Below are 20,215 nucleotides of genomic sequence, written 5' to 3' on the forward strand. Positions count from 1 at the left end.
GATCAATTGGATGTTGTTTAAAAAAAATGCCAGACTGCACTCTTTCTAGCATCGGATACCTTTTCAGGCATTGCAGACTGAGCTTTAACCGGATGGCCACGCTGTCCTCCAACAGGTTTTGGCTTTGCCACGCGTTTTGGGCAAGATACGGGCCCGGCAGATGGAACCTGTTGCGATGTTGATGCCTGCTGTGGCCCCTCCTCCTCCGCTTCAGAACTGCTGCCGCCTGCACCCTGTTCCCCCAATGGCTGCCAATCGGGGTCAAGAACTGGGTCATCTATTACCTCTTCTTGTAGCTCGTGTGCAACTTCGTCTGTGTCACCGTGTCGGTCGGTGGTATAGCGTTCGTGATGGGGCAACATAGTCTCATCAGGGTCTGATTCTTGATCATTACCCTGCGAGGGCAATGTTGTGGTCTGAGTCAAAGGACCAGCATAGTAGTCTGGCTGTGGCTGTGCATCAGTGCACTCCATGTCAGATTCAACTTGTAATGGGCATGGACTGTTAACTGCTTCACTTTCTAAGCCAGGGACGGTATGTGTAAAGAGCTCCATGGAGTAACCCGTTGTGTCGCCTGCTGCATTCTTCTCTGTTGTTGTTTTTGCTGAAGAGGACAAGGAAGCGACTTGTCCCTGACCGTGAACATCCACTAACGACGCGCTGCTTTGACATTTACCAGTTTCACGAGAGGAGGCAAAAGAGCTAGAGGCTGAGTCAGCAAGATAAGCCAAAACTTGCTCTTGCTGCTCCGGCTTTAAAAGCGGTTTTCCTACTCCCAGAAAAGGGAGCGTTCGAGGCCTTGTGTAGCCAGACGACAAACCTGGCTCCACAGCTCCAGACTTAGGTGCAATATTTTTTTTCCCACGACCAGCTGATGCTCCACCACTACCACTACCCTCATTACCAGCTGACAATGAACGCCCCCGGCCACGACCTCTTCCACCAGACTTCCTCATTGTTTTAAAAACGTAACCAAACTAACGGTATTTGTTGCTGTCACACAACTTACACGGTGAGCTATAACTTCAGTATGATTTAGCTACCCCTTTACAGGTGAGTGAGACCACAACGAAAATCAGGCACAATGTTACACACTCTGTTGTTGGTGGCAACAAATGAGAGAGATGCCACACACGCAGGACTGTCACTGAAGCACAAATGTAAATATTAATCTCCCACTGATTTGATTTTTTTTTTTTTTCAGGGAGACTTTAGGAAAAAAAAAAATAGAATAAAATGATTTTTTCAGGAAGAATTTAGAAACCAAATAAAATAAAATGATTTTTTCCGGGAGAATTTAGAAAACAAATAAAACAAAAAAAGGCTTTCTATGGCCCACTGAGTGAGAGATGACGCACACAGGAGTCAGGAGTGGCACACAAGCCCAGAGGCCAATATTTATCTCCCACTGATTGATGTAGTAATTTTTTCAGGTAGATTTTGGAACCCAAATCAAGCTAAAAAAATAATAGGCTCTCTATGGCCCACAATTGGAGAGAGAGAGAGAGAGAGAGAGAGATGGCACACCCAGGAGTCAAGACTGGCACACAAGCAGAAAGGGCAATATTAATCTCCCACTGATTTGATTTTTTTTTTTTTTTCAGGGAGACTTTAGGAAAAAAAAAATAGAATAACATGATTTTTTCAGGAAGAATTTAGAAACCAAATAAAATAAAATGATTTTTTTCTGGGAGAATTTAGAAAACAAATAAAACAAAAAAAGGCTTTCTATGGCCCACTGAGTGAGAGATGACGCACACAGGAGTCAGGAGTGGCACACAAGCCCAGAGGCCAATATTTATCTCCCACTGATTGATGTAGTGATTTTTTCAGGTAGATTTTGGAACCCAAATCAAGCTAAAAAAATAATAGGCTTTCTATGGCCCATAATTGGAGAGAGAGAGAGAGATGGCACACCCAGGAGTCAAGACTGGCACACAAGCAGAAAGGGCAATATTAATCTCCCACTGATTTGATTTTTTTTTTTTTTCAGGGAGACTTTAGGAAAAAAAAATAATAGAATAAAATGATTTTTTTCAGGAAGAATTTAGAAACCAAATAAAATAAAATGATTTTTTTCTGGGAGAATTTAGAAAACAAATAAAACAAAAAAAGGCTTTCTATGGCCCACTGAGTGAGAGATGACGCACACAGGAGTCAGGAGTGGCACACAAGCCCAGAGGCCAATATTTATCTCCCACTGATTGATGTAGTAATTTTTTCAGGTAGATTTTGGAACCCAAATCAAGCTAAAAAAATAATAGGTTTTCTATGGCCCACAATTGGAGAGAGAGAGAGAGATGGCATACCCAGGAGTCAAGACTGGCACACAAGCAGAAAGGGCAATATTAATCTCCCACTGATTTGATTTTTTTTTTTTTTCAGGGAGACTTTAGGAAAAAAAAAATAATAGAATAAAATGATTTTTTCAGGAAGAATTTAGAAACCAAATAAAATAAAATGATTTTTTCTGGGAGAATTTAGAAAACAAATAAAACAAAAAAAGGCTTTCTATGGCCCACTGAGTGAGAGATGACGCACACAGGAGTCAGGAGTGGCACACAAGCCCAGAGGCCAATATTTATCTCCCACTGATTGATGTAGTGATTTTTTCAGGTAGATTTTGGAACCCAAATCAAGCTAAAAAAATAATAGGCTTTCTATGGCCCATAATTGGAGAGAGAGAGAGAGATGGCACACCCAGGAGTCAAGACTGGCACACAAGCAGAAAGGGCAATATTAATCTCCCACTGATTTGATTTTTTTTTTTTTTCAGGGAGACTTTAGGAAAAAAAAATAATAGAATAAAATGATTTTTTTCAGGAAGAATTTAGAAACCAAATAAAATAAAATGATTTTTTTCTGGGAGAATTTAGAAAACAAATGAAACAAAAAAAGGCTTTCTATGGCCCACTGAGTGAGAGATGACGCACACAGGAGTCAGGAGTGGCACACAAGCGCAGAGGCCAATATTAATCTCCCACTGATTGATGTAGTGATTTTTTCAGGTAGATTTTGGAACCCAAATCAAGCTAAAAAAATAATAGGCTTTCTATGGCCCACAATTGGAGAGAGAGAGAGAGATGGCACACCCAGGAGTCAAGACTGGCACACAAGCAGAAAGGGCAATATTAATCTCCCACTGATTTGATTTTTTTTTTCAGGGAGACTTTAGGAAAAAAAAAATAATAGAATAAAATGATTTTTTCAGGAAGAATTTAGAAACCAAATAAAATAAAATGATTTTTTCTGGGAGAATTTAGAAAACAAATAAAACAAAAAAAGGCTTTCTATGGCCCACTGAGTGAGAGATGACGCACACAGGAGTCAGGAGTGGCACACAAGCCCAGAGGCCAATATTTATCTCCCACTGATTGATGTAGTGATTTTTTCAGGTAGATTTTGGAACCCAAATCAAGCTAAAAAAATAATAGGCTTTCTATGGCCCACAATTGGAGAGAGAGAGAGAGATGGCACACCCAGGAGTCAAGACTGGCACACAAGCAGAAAGGGCAATATTAATCTCCCACTGATTTGATTTTTTTTTTTTTTCAGGGAGACGTTAGGAAAAAAAATAATAGAATAAAATGATTTTTTTCAGGAAGAATTTAGAAACCAAATAAAATAAAATGATTTTTTCTGGGAGAATTTAGAAAACAAATAAAATAAAAAAAGGCTTTCTATGGCCCACTGAGTGAGAGATGACGCACACAGGAGTCAGGAGTAGCACACAAGCCCAGAGGCCAATATTTATCTCCCACTGATTGATGTAGTGATTTTTTCAGGTAGATTTTGGAACCCAAATCAAGCTAAAAAAATAATAGGCTTTCTATGGCCCACAATTGGAGAGAGAGAGAGAGATGGCACACCCAGGAGTCAAGACTGGCACACAAGCAGAAAGGGCAATATTAATCTCCCACTGATTTGATTTTTTTTTTTTTTTTCAGGGAGACTTTAGGAAAAAAAAATAATAGAATAACATGATTTTTTCAGGAAGAATTTAGAAACCAAATAAAATAAAATGATTTTTTCTGGGAGAATTTAGAAAACAAATAAAACAAAAAAAGGCTTTCTATGGCCCACTGAGTGAGAGATGACGCACACAGGAGTCAGGAGTGGCACACAAGCCCAGAGGCCAATATTTATCTCCCACTGATTGATGTAGTGATTTTTTCAGGTAGATTTTGGAACCCAAATCAAGCTAAAAAAATAATAGGCTTTCTATGGCCCACAATTGGAGAGAGAGAGAGAGAGATGGCACACCCAGGAGTCAAGACTGGCACACAAGCAGAAAGGGCAATATTAATCTCCCACTGATTTGATTTTTTTTTTTTTTCAGGGAGACTTTAGGAAAAAAAAATAATAGAATAAAATGATTTTTTTAGGAAGAATTTAGAAACCAAATAAAATAAAATGATTTTTTCAGGGAGAATTTAGAAAACAAATAAAAGAAAAAATAGGCTTTCTATGGCCCACGGAGTGAGAGATGACGCACACAGGAGTCAGGAGTGGCACACAAGCCCAGAGGCCAATATTGTTCTCCCAATGATTGATGTAGTGATTTTTTCAGGTAGATTTTGGAACCCAAATCAAGCTAAAAAAATAATAGGCTTTCTATGGCCCACAATTGGAGAGAGAGAGAGAGATGGCACACCCAGGAGTCAAGACTGGCACACAAGCAGAAAGGGCAATATTAATCTCCCACTGATTTGATTATTTTTTTTTTTTCCAGGGAGACTTTAGAAAAAAAAAATAATTAAAAAAAAAATGATTTTTTTCAGGAAGAATTTAGAAACCAAATAAAATAAAAATGATTTTTTCAGGGAGAATTTATAAAACAAATAAAACAAAAAATAGGCTTTCTATGGCCCACTGAGTGAGAGATGACGCACACAGGAGTCAGGAGTGGCACACAAGCCCAGAGGCCAATATTTATCTCCCACTGATTGATTTATTGATTTTTTCAGGTAGAATTTAGAACCCAAATCAACCAAAAAAATAAATAGGCTTTCTATGGCCCACTATTTGTGAGAGAGATGGCACGCTCAGGACTGGCACACAAGCCCAGAGGCCAATATTAATCTCCCACTTTTTATTTTTTTTCAGGGAAAATTTATAAACCCAATAAAAAAAATAATAAATAGGCTTTCTATGGCCCACTATCTGAGAGAGAGAGATGGCACGCTTAGGACTGGCACACAAGCCCAAAGGCCAATATTAATCTCCCTTTTTTTTTTCAGGGAGAATTTATAAAACCAAAAAAATAAAAATAAATAGGCTTTCTATGGCCCACTATTTGTGAGAGAGATGGCACGCTCAGGACTGGCACACAAGCCCAGAGGCCAATATTAATCTCCCACTTTTTTTTTTTTGTTCCAGGGAAAATTTATAAACCCAATAAAAAAAATAATAAATAGGCTTTCTATGGCCCACTATCTGAGAGAGAGAGATGGCACGCTTAGGACTGGCACACAAGCCCAAAGGCCAATATTAATCTCCCTTTTTTTTTCAGGGAGAATTTATAAAACCAAAAAAAAAAAAATAAATAGGCTTTCTATGGCCCACTATTTGTGAGAGAGATGGCACGCTCAGGACTGGCACACAAGCCCAGAGGCCAATATTAATCTCCCACTTTTTTTTTTTGTTCCAGGGAAAATTTATAAACCCAATAAAAAAAATAATAAATAGGCTTTCTATGGCCCACTATCTGAGAGAGAGAGATGGCACGCTTAGGACTGGCACACAAGCCTAAAGGCCAATATTAATCTCCCACTGATTGATTTATTGATTTTTTCAGGTAGAATTTAGAACCCAAATAAAGCAAAAAAAAAAAAATAGGCTTTCTATGGCCCACTGAGTGAGTGATGATACACACAGGAGTCAGGAGTGGCACACAAGCCCTGAGGCCAATATTTTTCTCCCACTGATTGATGTAGTGATTTTTTCAGGTAGATTTTATAACCCAAATCAAGCAAAAAAATAAATAGGCTTTCTATGGCCCACTGAGTGAGAGATGGCACACACAGGGATGGCACTCTAGCAGAAATGTCAATCTTAATCTCCCACAAAAAAAAAAAAAACAGGGAGTGTCCAACAATTACTATCTCCCTGCAGTAATCTCAGCCAGGTATGGCAGGCAGCAATAAGGAGTGGACTGATGCACAAATTAAATAAAAAGTGTGGACAAACAAAAAAGATAGCTGTGCAGAAAGGAAGGAACAAGAGGATTTGTGCTTTGAAAAAAGCAGTTGGTTTGCACAGCGGCGTACACACAGCAATGCAGCTATCAGGGAGCCTTCTAGGGCAGCCCAATGAGCTACAGCGCTGAGGGGAAAAAAAAAAAATGTAGCTTCCACTGTCCCTGCACACCGAAGGTGGTGTTGGGCAGTGGAAATCGCTACAGCACAAGCGGTTTGGTGGTTAATGGACCCTGCCTAACGCTATCCCTGCTTCTGACGAAGCGGCAGCAACCTCTCCCTAAGCTCAGATCAGCAGCAGTAACATGGCGGTCAGCGGGAACGCCCCTTTATAGCCCCTGTGACGCCGCAGACAGCAAGCCAATCACTGCAATGCCCTTCTCTAAGATGGTGGGGACCAGGACCTATGTCATCACGCTGCCCACACTCTGCGTTTACCTTCATTGGCTGAGAAATGCCGCTTTTCGCGTCATTGAAACACGACTTTGGCGCGAAAGTCGCGTACCGCATGGCCGACCCCGCACAGGGGTCGGATCGGGTTTCATGAAACCCGACTTTGCCAAAAGTCGGCGACTTTTGAAAATGAACGACCCGTTTCGCTCAACCCTAGTAGGGACACATACGGCAGCAGCGGCTCAGTATCGGGGTATCAGGTGCAGTAATGGGGTCACATACGGCAGCAGCGGCTCAATATTGGGGTATCAGGTGCAGTAATAGGGACACATACGGCAGCGGAGGCTCAGTATCTGGATATCAGGTGGCGTAATAGGGACACATACGGCAGCAGCGGCTCAGTATTAGAATATCAGGTGCAGTAATAGGGACCCATACGGCAGCAGCGGCTCAGTATTGGGGTATCAGGTGCAGTAATAGGGACACATATGGCAGCAGCGGCTCAGTACTGGGGTATCAGGTGTAGTAATAGGGACACATACGGCAGCAGTGGCTCAGTATTGGGATATCTGGTGCAGTAATAGGGACACATATGGCAGCAGTGGCTCATTGTCGGGGTATCAGGTGCAGTAATAGGGAAACATACGCCAGCAGCGGCTCAGTATTGGGCTATCGGGTGTAGTAATAGGGACACATACGACAGCAGCGGCTCAGTATTGGGGTATGAGCAGAATGAGGGGTTTGTGCAGGTTGGGAATAGATGGTGATGGCTGGAATGTGAGAAGTGAAACGTGTCTTTGTTGTTTTCTCTGCAGATGAGTTGTAGCTGGAAGAAGTTCATGTCGGTCTTGGCAAGATGGAAAAGAATGGAAAAGTGATGATTTCATCATAAAGAACGTCAGCAGTAAGTCATTATCATAACTGTGCTGTGATCTTTTATATGTTCTGTAGGGCTGGTATCTACCACTGACTATATCGCGGTAATATCCATGTTGGTCGTTATATAGAGATTATCTTCAGTAACAGTGCTATCATCTGCTGAGGTTCTCCTCCACTATTAGGGGGTATCATCGAGTTGTAATCACGGTTACCTGGTTAGGGGCCCACTCAGAAGCTTCGCCCTCCCTGTACCAAAACCCTAGCTACGCCTCTGAAGTATGTAAATGAAGAGGTTGGACAAGAAATTACATCACAATTCTTTTTTTTTGTGTTCAATAATAGATCTTTATTTAGCTTTCAAAAATGCATACAAAACCGGATGAAAAAATGCATAAAAAAAGCATCAAAAACGCATCAAATCCACACAAAAAATGCATCAAAAACGCACCAAAAACATGCAGATTTTTAGCTGCGTTTTCTGGCAGGAGATGCAGATTCTGTGCTTAAAAGTCCACAGGCAAATCCGCAACGTGTGCACATAGCCTTACAGTCATTGTAGATTTCAGGGGCATGGTTAGTTAAAAGAAAAAAATATTACATTTTTACAATATATGCACAACAAGAATTATTTTTGGAATACTTTGCTACCATTGTCCATGCACATTCTCACTCTTATGCCACGTTCACAAGTTCAGTGTTTGATTAATATTTTATATCAGTATTTGTAAGCTGAAACCAGGGGTAAGTGAGTGGGTGAAAAATGAAGAAGTGGTTCACATGATTATATTATACTTTTCAGCTAATTTTTCCACTTCTGATTTTGTCTTACAAATACTGATGTGTAATACTGATCAATACTGATCATCATGTGAACGTGGACTAACTCAGATGACCATGACCATTTCTATCTGCCCTCGGTCTGATGTTGTGTATGTTACCTGAAATGAAGCATTCTGACAAGGTGATTTTTTTTAGAGCAGGTCTGCTTCAACAAACACCTGACAAATTGCTAAAACATTTCCTGTTAATTAGTATTTGTAAAACCACTTTGCTGTTCATATGTTCTGTGTTTGGATGATTTTTTTTCAGCTTCGGGTTTTGAAAAACACAAGGAGGAAAAATAAATGTATGTCACTTCTTTGAAACGACCCCTAAACTATGCACTGTTAAGTTAAAAGACTACAAGAACCATTACAGGGAAAGTCTCTTCTAAACAAAAATTGGGGTTTTGTGTGAAATTATGTCCAATTTGCCTTTTTTTCTCAGTTTTTTTTTGTTCCAATTCACACAATAGATATAAACATGTGCATAACAAAATATATGCAATTACAATAATTTTCTTGGTCAAATACTTCATTTTCTGGAACAACTTCAACACTTTTGCCCATGACTGCAGTGTATACAGATAATACTGTAGCAGTTACAAGTTGTGGTTTGCTACTTGAGATTAACAATTCGTCTATACAACATATCTGGTCTGCACATTCTTCCTCTTTCTAAGTTTTTCTCTACTGTATTGCTTTAGCACAATGTCCAATGTAGAACCAGACAAAGCTAGTGGTTCTCAGTCCCACCTCATTGTGGCTCTTTCCTACCCACAATGACTCTTGGACTATTAGGCACTTCACTCATCTGAACTATTCATCACCTTCTCTCTGTAACAAATCTAAAAGGAGATATCAGGGGTTTTGATCTTCTTTTCTCTGTGTTGTGTCTTCTCCTTAAATCTTCCAAATTCCTTATAAGTAGTGTTGAGCGATACCGTCCGATACTTGAAAGTATCGGTATCGGATAGTATCGGCCGATACCCGAAAAATATCGGATATCGCCGATACCGATATCCGATACCAATACAAGTCAATGGGACATCAAGTATCGGAAGGTATTCTCATGGTTCCCAGGGTCTGAAGGAGAGGAAACTCTCCTTCAGGCCCTGGGATCCATAGGGATGTGTAAAATAAAGAATTAAAATAAAAAATATTGATATATTTACCTCTCCGGCGGCCCCTGAACTCAGCGCGGGTAACCGGCAGGCTTCGTTGTTCAAAATCAGCGCTTTTAGGACCTGAGAATCACGTCCCGGCTTCTGATTGGTCGCGGGCCGCCCATGTGACCGCCACGCGACCAATCACAAGCCGCGACGTCACCGCAAGCTATTAACGCGCTCATTTTTAAAAATGAGCGCGTTAATGACTTTCAAAGACGTAGCGGCTTGTGATTGGTCGCGGCCACGCGACCAATCACAAGCCGCGACGTCACCGCAAGCTATTAACGCGCTCATTTTTGAAAATGAGCGCGGTAATGACTTTCAAAGACGTAGCGGCTTGTGATTGGTCGCGGCCACGCGACCAATCACAAGCCGCGACGTCACCGCAAGCTATTAACGCGCTCATTTTTAAAAATGAGCGCGTTAATGACTTTCAAAGACGTAGCGGCTTGTGATTGGTCGCGTGGCCGCGACCAATCACAAGCCGCTACGTCTTTGAAAGCCATTAACGCGCTCATTTTTAAAAATGAGCGCGTTAATAGCTTGCGGTGACGTCGCGGCTTGTGATTGGTCGCGTGGCGGTCACATGGGCGGCCCGCCACCAATCAGAAGCCGGGACGTGATTCTCAGGTCCTAAAAGCGCTGATTTTGAACAAAGAAGCCTGCCGGTTACTCGCGCTGAGTCCAGGGGCCGCCGGAGAGGTAAATATATCAATATTTTTTATTTTAATTCTTTATTTTACACATCTCTATGTATCCGATACCGATACCCGATACCACAAAAGTATCGGATCTCGGTATCGGAATTCCGATACCGCAAGTATCGGCCGATACCCGATACTTGCGGTATCGGAATGCTCAACACTACTTATAAGTTCACCTACCCCAAAACTCTCTACTTCCAGCTTACCACCCCCTCTGTTGCATGTTATTTTTGTACCAAGTACTAAGTTCTGCTTTTCTATTGTATCAAATACTTATTTCAGACAATAAAAATGCTAATTAATTATATAAAATTCATACAATGTGATTTTCTGGATTTTTTTTAAGATTCTGTCTCTCACAGTTGAAGTGTACCTACGATAAATTTGCATTTTTATTGCATGAAGAAAAGTATTTGATACAATAGGAAAACAGAACTTAATATTTGGTACAGAAACCTTTGTTTGCCATTACAGACCTGTCCATTCTTTGTAGGCAGGAAAACTTGCAAAATCGGCAAAGTATGTTGTCATCGCTAGGGTTGAGCGAAACGGGTCGAACATTTTCAAAAGTCGCCGACTTTTGACAAAGTCGGGTTTCATGAAACCCGATCCGACCCCTGTACGGGGTCGGCCATGCGGTACGCGACTTTCGCGCCAAAGTCGTGTTTCAATGACGCGAAAAGCGCCATTTCTCAGCCAATGAAGGTAAACGCAGAGTGTGGGCAGCGTGATGACATAGGTCCTGGTCCCCACCATCTTAGAGAAGGGCATTGCAGTGATTGGCTTGCTGTCCGCGGCGTCACAGGGGCTATAAAGGGGCGTTCCCGCCGACCGCCATGTTACTGCTGCTGATCTGAGCCTAGGGAGAGGTTGCTGCCGCTTCGTCAGAAGCAGGGATAGCGTTAGGCAGGGTCCATTAACCACCAAACCGCTTGTGCTGTAGCGATTTCCACTGCCCAACACCACCTTCGGTGTGCAGGGACAGTGGAAGCTACATTTTTTTTTTTCCCTCAGCGCTGTAGCTCATTGGGCTGCCCTAGAAGGCTCCCTGATAGCTGCATTGCTGTGTGTACACCGCTGTGCAAACCAACTGCTTTTTTCAAAGCACAAATCCTCTTGTTCCTTCCTTTCTGCACAGCTATCTTGTTTGTTTGTCCACACTTTTTATTTAATTTGTGCATCAGTCCACTCCTTATTGCTGCCTGCCATACCTGGCTGAGATTACTGCAGGGAGATAGTAATTGAAGGACAGTTCCTTTTTTTTTTTTTTTTTTTGTGGGAGATTAAGATTGGCATTTCTGCTAGAGTGCCATCCCTGTCCGTGTCATCTCTCACTCAGTGGGCCATAGAAAGCCTATTTATTTTTTTGCTTGATTTGGGTTCTAAAATCTACCTGAAAAAATCACTACATCAATCAGTGGGAGAAAAATATTGGCCTCAGGGCTTGTGTGCCACTCCTTACTCCTGTGTGTGCCATCTCTCAGTGGGCCATAGAAAGCCTATTTATTTTTTTGCTTGATTTGGGTTCCAAAATCTACCTGAAAAAATCAATAAATCAATCAGTGGGAGATTAATATTGGCTTTTGGGCTTGTGTGCCAGTCCTAAGCGTGCCATCTCTCTCTCTCAGATAGTGGGCCATAGAAAGCCTATTTATTTTTTTGGTTGATTTGGGTTCTAAATTCTACCTGAAAAAATCAATAAATCAATCAGTGGGAGATAAATATTGGCCTCTGGGCTTGTGTGCCACTCCTGACTCCTGTGTGCGTCCTCTCTCACTCAGTGGGCCCTAGAAAGCCTATTTTTTGTTTTATTTGTTTTCTAAATTCTCCCTGAAAAAATCATTTTATTTTATTTGGTTTCTAAATTATTCCTGAAAAAATCATTTTTTTTTTCTAAAGTCTCCCTGAAAAAAAAAAAAAAAAAAAAAAAACAGTGGGAGATTAATATTGCCCTTTCTGCTTGTGTGCCAGTCTTGACTCCTGGGTGTGCCATCTCTCTCTCTCCAATTGTGGGCCATAGAAAGCCTATTAATTTTTTTGCTTGATTTGGGTTCCAAAATCTACCTGAAAAAATCACTAAATCAATCAGTGGGAGATAAATATTGGCCTCTGGGCTTGTGTGCCACTCCTGACTCCTGTGTGCATCCTCTCTCACTCAGTGGGCCCTACAAAGCCTATTTTTTGTTTTATTTGTTTTCTAAATTCTCCCTGAAAAAATCATTTTATTTTATTTGGTTTCTAAATTATTCCTGAAAAAAATCATTTTTTTTGTATTTTTTTTTTCTAAAGTCTCCCTGAAAAAAACAAAACAAAACAAATCAGTGGGAGAATAATATTGCCCTTTCTGCTTGTGTGCCAGTCTTGACTCCTGGGTGTGCCATCTCTCTCTCTCCAATTGTGGGCCATAGAAAGCCTATTAATTTTTTTGCTTGATTTGGGTTCCAAAATCTACCTGAAAAAATCACTAAATCAATCAGTGGGAGATAAATATTGGCCTCTGGGCTTGTGTGCCACTCCTGACTCCTGTGTGCGTCCTCTCTCACTCAGTGGGCCCTACAAAGCCTATTTTTTTTTCATTTGTTTTCTTAATTCTCCCTGAAACAATCATTTTATTTTATTTTGTTTCTAAATTCTTCCTGAAAAATTCATTTTTTTTTCTTTTTTTCTAAAGTCTCCCTGAAAAAAAAAAAAAAAATCAAATCAGTGGGAGATTAATATTGCCCTTTCTGCTTGTGTGCCAGTCTTGACTCCTGGGTGTGCCATCTCTCTCTCTCTCCAATTGTGGGCCATAGAAAGCCTATTTATTTTTTTGCTTGATTTGGGTTCCAAAATCTACCTGAAAAAATCAATAAATCAATCAGTGGGAGATTAATATTGGCCTTTGGGCTTGTGTGCCAGTCCTAAGCGTGCCATCTCTCTCTCTCAGATAGTGGGCCATAGAAAGCCTATTTATTATTTTTTTTATTGGGTTTATAAATTTTCCCTGGAAGAAAAAAAAAAAAGTGGGAGATTAATATTGGCCTCTGGGCTTGTGTGCCAGTCCTGAGCGTGCCATCTCTCTCACAAATAGTGGGCCATAGAAAGCCTATTTATTTATTTATTTTTGGTTTTATAAATTCTCCCTTAAAAAAAAAAGGAGATTAATATTGGCCTTTGGGCTTGTGTGCCAGTCCTAAGCGTGCCATCTCTCTCTGTCTCTCAGATAGTGGGTCATAGAAAGCCTATTTATTATTTTTTTTATTGGGTTTATAAATTTTCCCTGGAACAAAAAAAAAAAAGTGGGAGATAAATATTGGCCTCTGGGCTTGTGTTCCACTCCTGACTCCTGTGTGCGTCATCTCTCACTCAGTGGGCCATAGAAAGCCTTTTTTTGTTTTATTTATTTTCTAAATTCTCCCTGAAAAAATCATTTTATTTTATTTGGTTTCTAAATTCTTCCTGAAAAAATCATGTTATTCTATTAATTTTTTTTCCTAAAGTCTCCTTGAAAAAACAACAAAAAAAAACAAATCAGTGGGAGATTAATATTGCCCTTTCTGCTTGTGTGCCAGTCTTGACTCCTGGGTGTGCCATCTCTCTCTCTCTCTCCAATTGTGGGCCATAGAAAGCCTATTATTTTTTTAGCTTGATTTGGGTTCCAAAATCTACCTGAAAAAATCACTACATCAATCAGTGGGAGATAAATATTGGCCTCTGGGCTTGTGTGCCACTCCTGACTCCTGTGTGCGTCATCTCTCACTCAGTGGGTCATAGAAAGCCTTTTTTTGTTTTATTTGTTTTCTAAATTCTCCCTGAAAAAATCATTTTATTTTATTTGGTTTCTAAATTCTTCCTGAAAAAATCATTTTATTCTATTTTTTTTTTTTCCTAAAGTCTCCCTTAAAAAAAAAAAAAAATCAAATCAGTGGGAGATTAATATTTACATTTGTGCTTCAGTGACAGTCCTGCGTGTGTGGCATCTCTCTCATTTGTTGCCACCAACAACAGAGTGTGTAACATTGTGCCTGATTTTCGTTGTGGTCTCACTCACCTGTAAAGGGGTAGCTAAATCATACTGAAGTTATAGCTCACCGTGTAATTTGTGTGACAGCAACAAATACCGTTAGTTTGTTTACGTTTTTAAAGCAATGAGGAAGTATGGTGGAAGAGGTCGTGGCCGGGGGCGTTCATTGTCAGCTGGTAATGAGGGTAGTGGTAGTGGTGGAGCATCAGCTGGTCGTGGGAAAAAAAATATTGCACCTAAGTCTGGAGCTGTGGAGCCAGGTTCGTCGTCAGGCTACACAAGGCCTCGAACGCTCCCTTTTCTGGGAGTAGGAAAACCGCTTTTAAAGCCGGAGCAGCAAGAGCAAGTTTTGGCTTATCTTGCTGACTCAGCCTCTAGCTCTTTTGCCTCCTCTCGTGAAACTGGTAAATGTCAAAGCAGCGCGTCGTTAGTGGATGTTCACGGTCAGGGACAAGTCGCTTCCTTGTCCTCTTCAGCAAAAACAACAACAGAGAAGAATGCAGCAGGTGACACAACGGGTTACTCCATGGAGCTCTTTACACATACCGTCCCTGGCTTAGAAAGTGAAGCAGTTAACAGTCCATGCCCATTACAAGTTGAATCTGACATGGAGTGCACTGATGCACAGCCACAGCCAGACTACTATGCTGGTCCTTTGACTCAGACCACAACATTGCCCTCGCAGGGTGCTGATCAAGAATCAGACCCTGATGAGACTATGTTGCCCCATCACGAACGCTATACCACCGACCGACACGGTGACACAGACGAAGTTGCACACGAGCTACAAGAAGAGGTAATAGATGACCCAGTTCTTGACCCCGATTGGCAGCCATTGGGGGAACAGGGTGCAGGCGGCAGCAGTTCTGAAGCGGAGGAGGAGGGGCCGCAGCAGGCATCAACATCGCAACAGGTTCCATCTGCCGGGCCCGTATCTTGCCCAAAACGCGTGGCAAAGCCAAAACCTGTTGGAGGACAGCGTGGCCATCCGGTTAAAGCTCAGTCTGCAATGCCTGAAAAGGTATCCGATGCTAGAAAGAGTGCAGTCTGGCATTTTTTTAAACAACATCCAATTGATCAGCGCAAAGTCATCTGTCAAAAATGTTCAACTACCTTAAGCAGAGGACAGAATCTGAAAAGTCTCAATACACGTTGCATGCATAGACATTTAACCACCATGCATTTGCAAGCCTGGACTAACTACCAAACGTCCCTTAAGGTTGTAGCACCCTCGGCCAATGAAGCTAGTCAGCAACGCAACATCCCTTCCGGCAGTGTAGGGCCACCATTTTCCGCACCACCTGCAGTATCTGTGCAGGTTTCTTTGCCAGGCCAAAGCAGTCAGGGTCAGGGAATCACCAGTTTCGTAGTAGGAAACACTGCATCTAGGGCACCGGCGGCAACAATACCATCTCCCACCGTCTCTCAGTCTGCCATGTCCACCGGCACCCCCGCTAGTTCCACGATCTCCAGCTCTCCAGTCCAGCTCACCCTACATGAGACTATGGTTAGAAAAAGGAAGTACTTAGCCTCGCATCCGCGTACACAGGGTTTGAACGCACACATAGCTAGACTAATCTCTTTAGAGATGATGCCCTACCGGTTAGTTGAAAGCGAAGCTTTCAAAGCCCTGATGGACTACGCTGTACCACGCTACGAGCTACCCAGTCGACACTTTTTTTCCAGAAAAGCCATCCCAGCCCTCCACCAGCATGTTAAAGAGCGCATCGTCCATGCACTCAGGCAATCTGTGAGCACAAAGGTGCACCTGACAACAGATGCATGGACCAGTAGGCATGGCCAGGGACGTTACGTGTCCATCACGGCACACTGGGTAAATGTGGTGGATGCAGGGTCCACAGGGGACAGCAAGTTTGGGACAGTTCTGCCTAGCCCACGGTCTAGGAAACAATTGGCTGTAGCCGTTCGCACCCCCTCCTCCTCCTCTTCGTCCTCCTGCAGAAGCGAGAGCTCGTCCACAGACCGCAGTCGCACAACCACTCCATCCGCAGCTGCCACTGTTGCACACCAGGTCTCCCATTATGGGGCAGCTACTGGCAAACGTCAGCAGGCTGTATTGGCTATGAAGTGTTTGGGCGACAACAGACACACCGCGGAAGTTCTGTCCGAGTTCTTGCAGAAAGAAACGCAGTCGTGGCTGGGCACTGTAGATCTTGAGGCAGGCAAGGTAGTGATTGATAACGGAAGGAATTTCATGGCTGCCATCTCCCTTTCCCAACTGAAACACATTCCTTGCCTGGCTCACACCTTAAACCTGGTGGTGCAGTGCTTCCTGAAAAGTTATCCGGGGTTATCCGACCTGCTCCTCAAAGTGCGTGGACTTTGCTCACATATCCGCCGTTCGCCCGTACACTCCAGCCGTATGCAGACCTATCAGCGTTCTTTGAACCTTCCCCAGCATCGCCTAATCATAGACGTTGCAACAAGGTGGAACTCAACACTGCACATGCTTCAGAGACTGTGTGAACAGAGGCGGGCTGTTATGTTTTTGTGGGAGGATACACATACACGGGCAGGCAGTAGGATGGCAGACATGGAGTTGTCAGGTGTGCAGTGGTCGAAGATTCAAGACATGTGTCAAGTCCTTCAGTGTTTTGAGGAATGCACACGGCTGGTTAGTGCAGACAACGCCATAATAAGCATGAGCATCCCCCTAATGCGTCTGCTGATGCAAAGTTTGACGCACATAAAGGATCAGGCGTCTGCAGCTGAGGAAGAGGAAAGCCTTGATGACAGTCAGCCATTGTCTGGCCAGGGAAGTGTACAGGACGAGGTAGCGGGCGAAGAGGAGGAGGAGGACGAGGAGGATGATGGGGATGATTATATTTTTAATGAGGAAGCTTTTCCGGGGCCACTGGAAATTGGTGGCGCGGCAAGGCCGGGTTCTGGTTTTTTGAGGGACACAAGTGACGTGGATTTGCCTGAAACTGCCCCTCAACCAAGCACAACCGCAGATTTGAGAACTGGAACTTTGGCCCACATGGCGGATTATGCCTTACGTATCCTCAAAAGGGACACACGCATAACTAAAATGATGAATGATGACGATTACTGGTTGGCCTGCCTCCTTGATCCTCGCTATAAAGGCAAATTGCAAAATATAATGCCACATGAGAACTTGGAACTAATATTAGCAACCAAACAATCAACTCTTGTTGACCGTTTGCTTCTGGCATTCCCTGCACACAGCGCCCGTGATCGTTCTCACACGAGCTGCAGGGGCCAGCAGACCAGAGGAGTTAGAGGGGCAGAAATCAGAAGTGGCATTGGCCAGAGGGGATTTCTGACCAGGTTGTGGAGTGATTTTGCTATGACCGCAGACAGGACAGGTACTGCAGCATCAATTCAAAGTGACAGGAGACAACATTTGTCCAGTATGGTTACAAACTATTTTTCATCCCTTATCGATGTTCTCCCTCAACCGTCATTCCCATTTGATTACTGGGCATCCAAATTAGACACCTGGCCAGAATTGGCAGAATATGCATTGCAGGAGCTTGCTTGCCCGGCAGCTAGTGTCCTATCAGAAAGAGTATTCAGTGCTGCAGGTTCAATACTAACAGAAAAAAGGACTCGTCTGGCTACCCAAAATGTAGATGATCTAACCTTCATTAAAATGAACCACAACTGGATTTCGAAATCTTTTGCCCCACCTTGCCCGGCTGACACCTAGCTTTCATATGAAAAGGTCTTGCCTGTGGACTATTCTGAATGCCTTTTCCAATCTCGTAATTTTCTGCACCTGATTGTCCAGCATACGACATGTTTACACCTCACTAAATGGCCAAACTCCCCACACGGGGCCGTGGTATCGACACTTGGCGACAGCACCCGTGAGAGTGCAGTTTGTCTGAAGAGGTGGGTGAGCCCGCTTTTGGTCGACGGCACTGCCACTGGGTCCCTCCTAGTACAATAAAGTGTCTCTGGCGGTGGTGGTGCGCACCCAACGTCAGACACACCATTGTAATATGAGGGGCCCTGGGCCTGTACCGCCGGCCACAAGACAGTTCCCCCCCCAGCTCAAACAGTGCTCTACCACTTGCAAAATTATCTCACAGCTCCACCAATGTTTAGTCTATGCGCTGACATCCTTCAATGCCTGCCACTGACAATACCATTGTATTGACATTTTTGTTATGTTAGGCCTTCGATGCCTGTCTGTGGTCACTCCTTCCACTAGGCCTCCACTGACCACACCACTGCTGCCCGTGTACCCCTGGAACCAATTTAAAATTGCCTACAGCCATGTGTTATTATTTTAGGCCTTCGATGCCTGTCTGCGGTCACTCCTTCCACTAGGCCTCCACTGACCACACCACTGCTGCCCGTGTACCCCTGGAACCAATTTAAAATTGCCTACAGCCATGTGTTATTATTTTAGGCCTTCGATGCCTGTCTGCGGTCACTCCTTCCACTAGGCCTCCACTGACCACACCACTGCTGCCCGTGTACCCCTGGAACCAATTTAAAATTGCCTACAGCCATGTGTTATTATTTTAGGCCTTCGATGCCTGTCTGCGGTCACTCCTTCCACTAGGCCTCCACTGACCACACCACTGCTGCCCGTGTACCCCTGGAACCAATTTAAAATTGCCTACAGCCATGTGTTATTATTTTAGGCCTTCGATGCCTGTCTGCGGTCACTCCTTCCACTAGGCCTCCACTGACCACACCACTGCTGCCCGTGTACCCCTGGAACCAATTTAAAATTGCCTACAGCCATGTGTTATTATTTTAGGCCTTCGATGCCTGTCTGTGGTCACTCCTTCCACTAGGCCTCCACTGACCACACCACTGCTGCCCGTGTACCCCTGGAACCAATTTAAAATTGCCTACAGCCATGTGTTATTATTTTAGGCCTTCGATGCCTGTCTGCGGTCAATCCTTCCACTAGTCCTCCACTGACCACACCACTGCTGCCCGTGTACCCCTGGAACCAACATCAGAAAATATAAAAATAAGTATTTTGCTTATAAAAAAGAAAATACTGGAGAGATATCAAATGCAGACATTTTAACATTAAAAACAAACACATACAACAAAAATCTGGTACAGTACTAAAAATGGCCACCAGCTACAATAACTTTCTCCTGCAAGTAGTTAACTGAAAGGTTTTTTCAATTTTAAACACAGATATGGCATCCACCGAGTTTTGTCCTGTCGCGTCTTCTTTATATTATTGCCAAGAAGATGCAAAACAATGAAAATAATAAAATCATTATTTACCAAAAAAATAGAGTAAGTCAAAACCACATTGCAAATAAACATTCATTACAAATAAAGAAGCAGGGCGCGTCCGAGGGTGAGTATATACCTAATAAGAATATAATCACCCTCGGACGCGCCCTGCTTCTTTCCGACAGCCTTCCTTCCTAAGAATCAGCCCTTCCGTGGTGTAGAGAGAGGGTTTGTTACACTCCAAGGTGTTCTCCAGGTTGCCTTTCCTGAGCTTCGATCTTCCGGCTCTCGTTTAGTAGTTGTTGGAAACTACGCTGCATTAGGCCTACAAATTGGGTATGGGGTGTAGAGAGATGGTGTGTTCCACTCCAAGGTGTTCTCCAGGTTGCCTTTCCTGAGCTTCGATCTTCCGGCTCTCGTTTAGTAGTTGTTGGAAACTACGCTGCATTAGGCCTACAAATTGGGTATGGGGTGTAGAGAGATGGTGTGTTCCACTGTAGAGAGATGGTGTGTTCCACTCCAAGGTGTTCCCCAGGTTTCCTCGCCAATGCTTCGATCATCATGCTCTCGTTTAGTAGTTGTTGGAAACTATGCTGCATTAGGCCTACAAATTGGGTATGGGGTGTAGAGAGATGGTGTGTTCCACTCCAAGGTGTTCCCCAGGTTTCCTCGCCAATGCTTCGATCATCATGCTCTCGTTTAGTAGTTGTTGGAAACTACGCTGCATTAGACCTACAAATTGGGTATGGGGTGTAGAGAGATGGTGTGTTCCACTCCAAGGTGTTCCCCAGGTTGCCTTTCCTGAGCTTCGATCTTCCGGCTCTCGTTTAGTAGTTGTTGGAAACTACGCTGC

The 20,215-nt window shown here is 43.1% G+C and overlaps 1 protein-coding gene across 2 annotated transcripts in view; it reads right to left on the reverse strand.

The window, feature by feature from the left end:
• Nucleotides 1-20,215, reverse strand: part of SCHIP1 (schwannomin interacting protein 1) — a 770,942-nt gene that overhangs the window by 613,317 nt on the left and 137,410 nt on the right. The gene's annotated exons all lie outside the window — the stretch shown is intronic.

Source organism: Ranitomeya imitator, chromosome 5 (genome assembly GCF_032444005.1).
Source record: "Ranitomeya imitator isolate aRanImi1 chromosome 5, aRanImi1.pri, whole genome shotgun sequence".
NCBI classification, from domain to species: domain Eukaryota; kingdom Metazoa; phylum Chordata; class Amphibia; order Anura; family Dendrobatidae; genus Ranitomeya; species Ranitomeya imitator.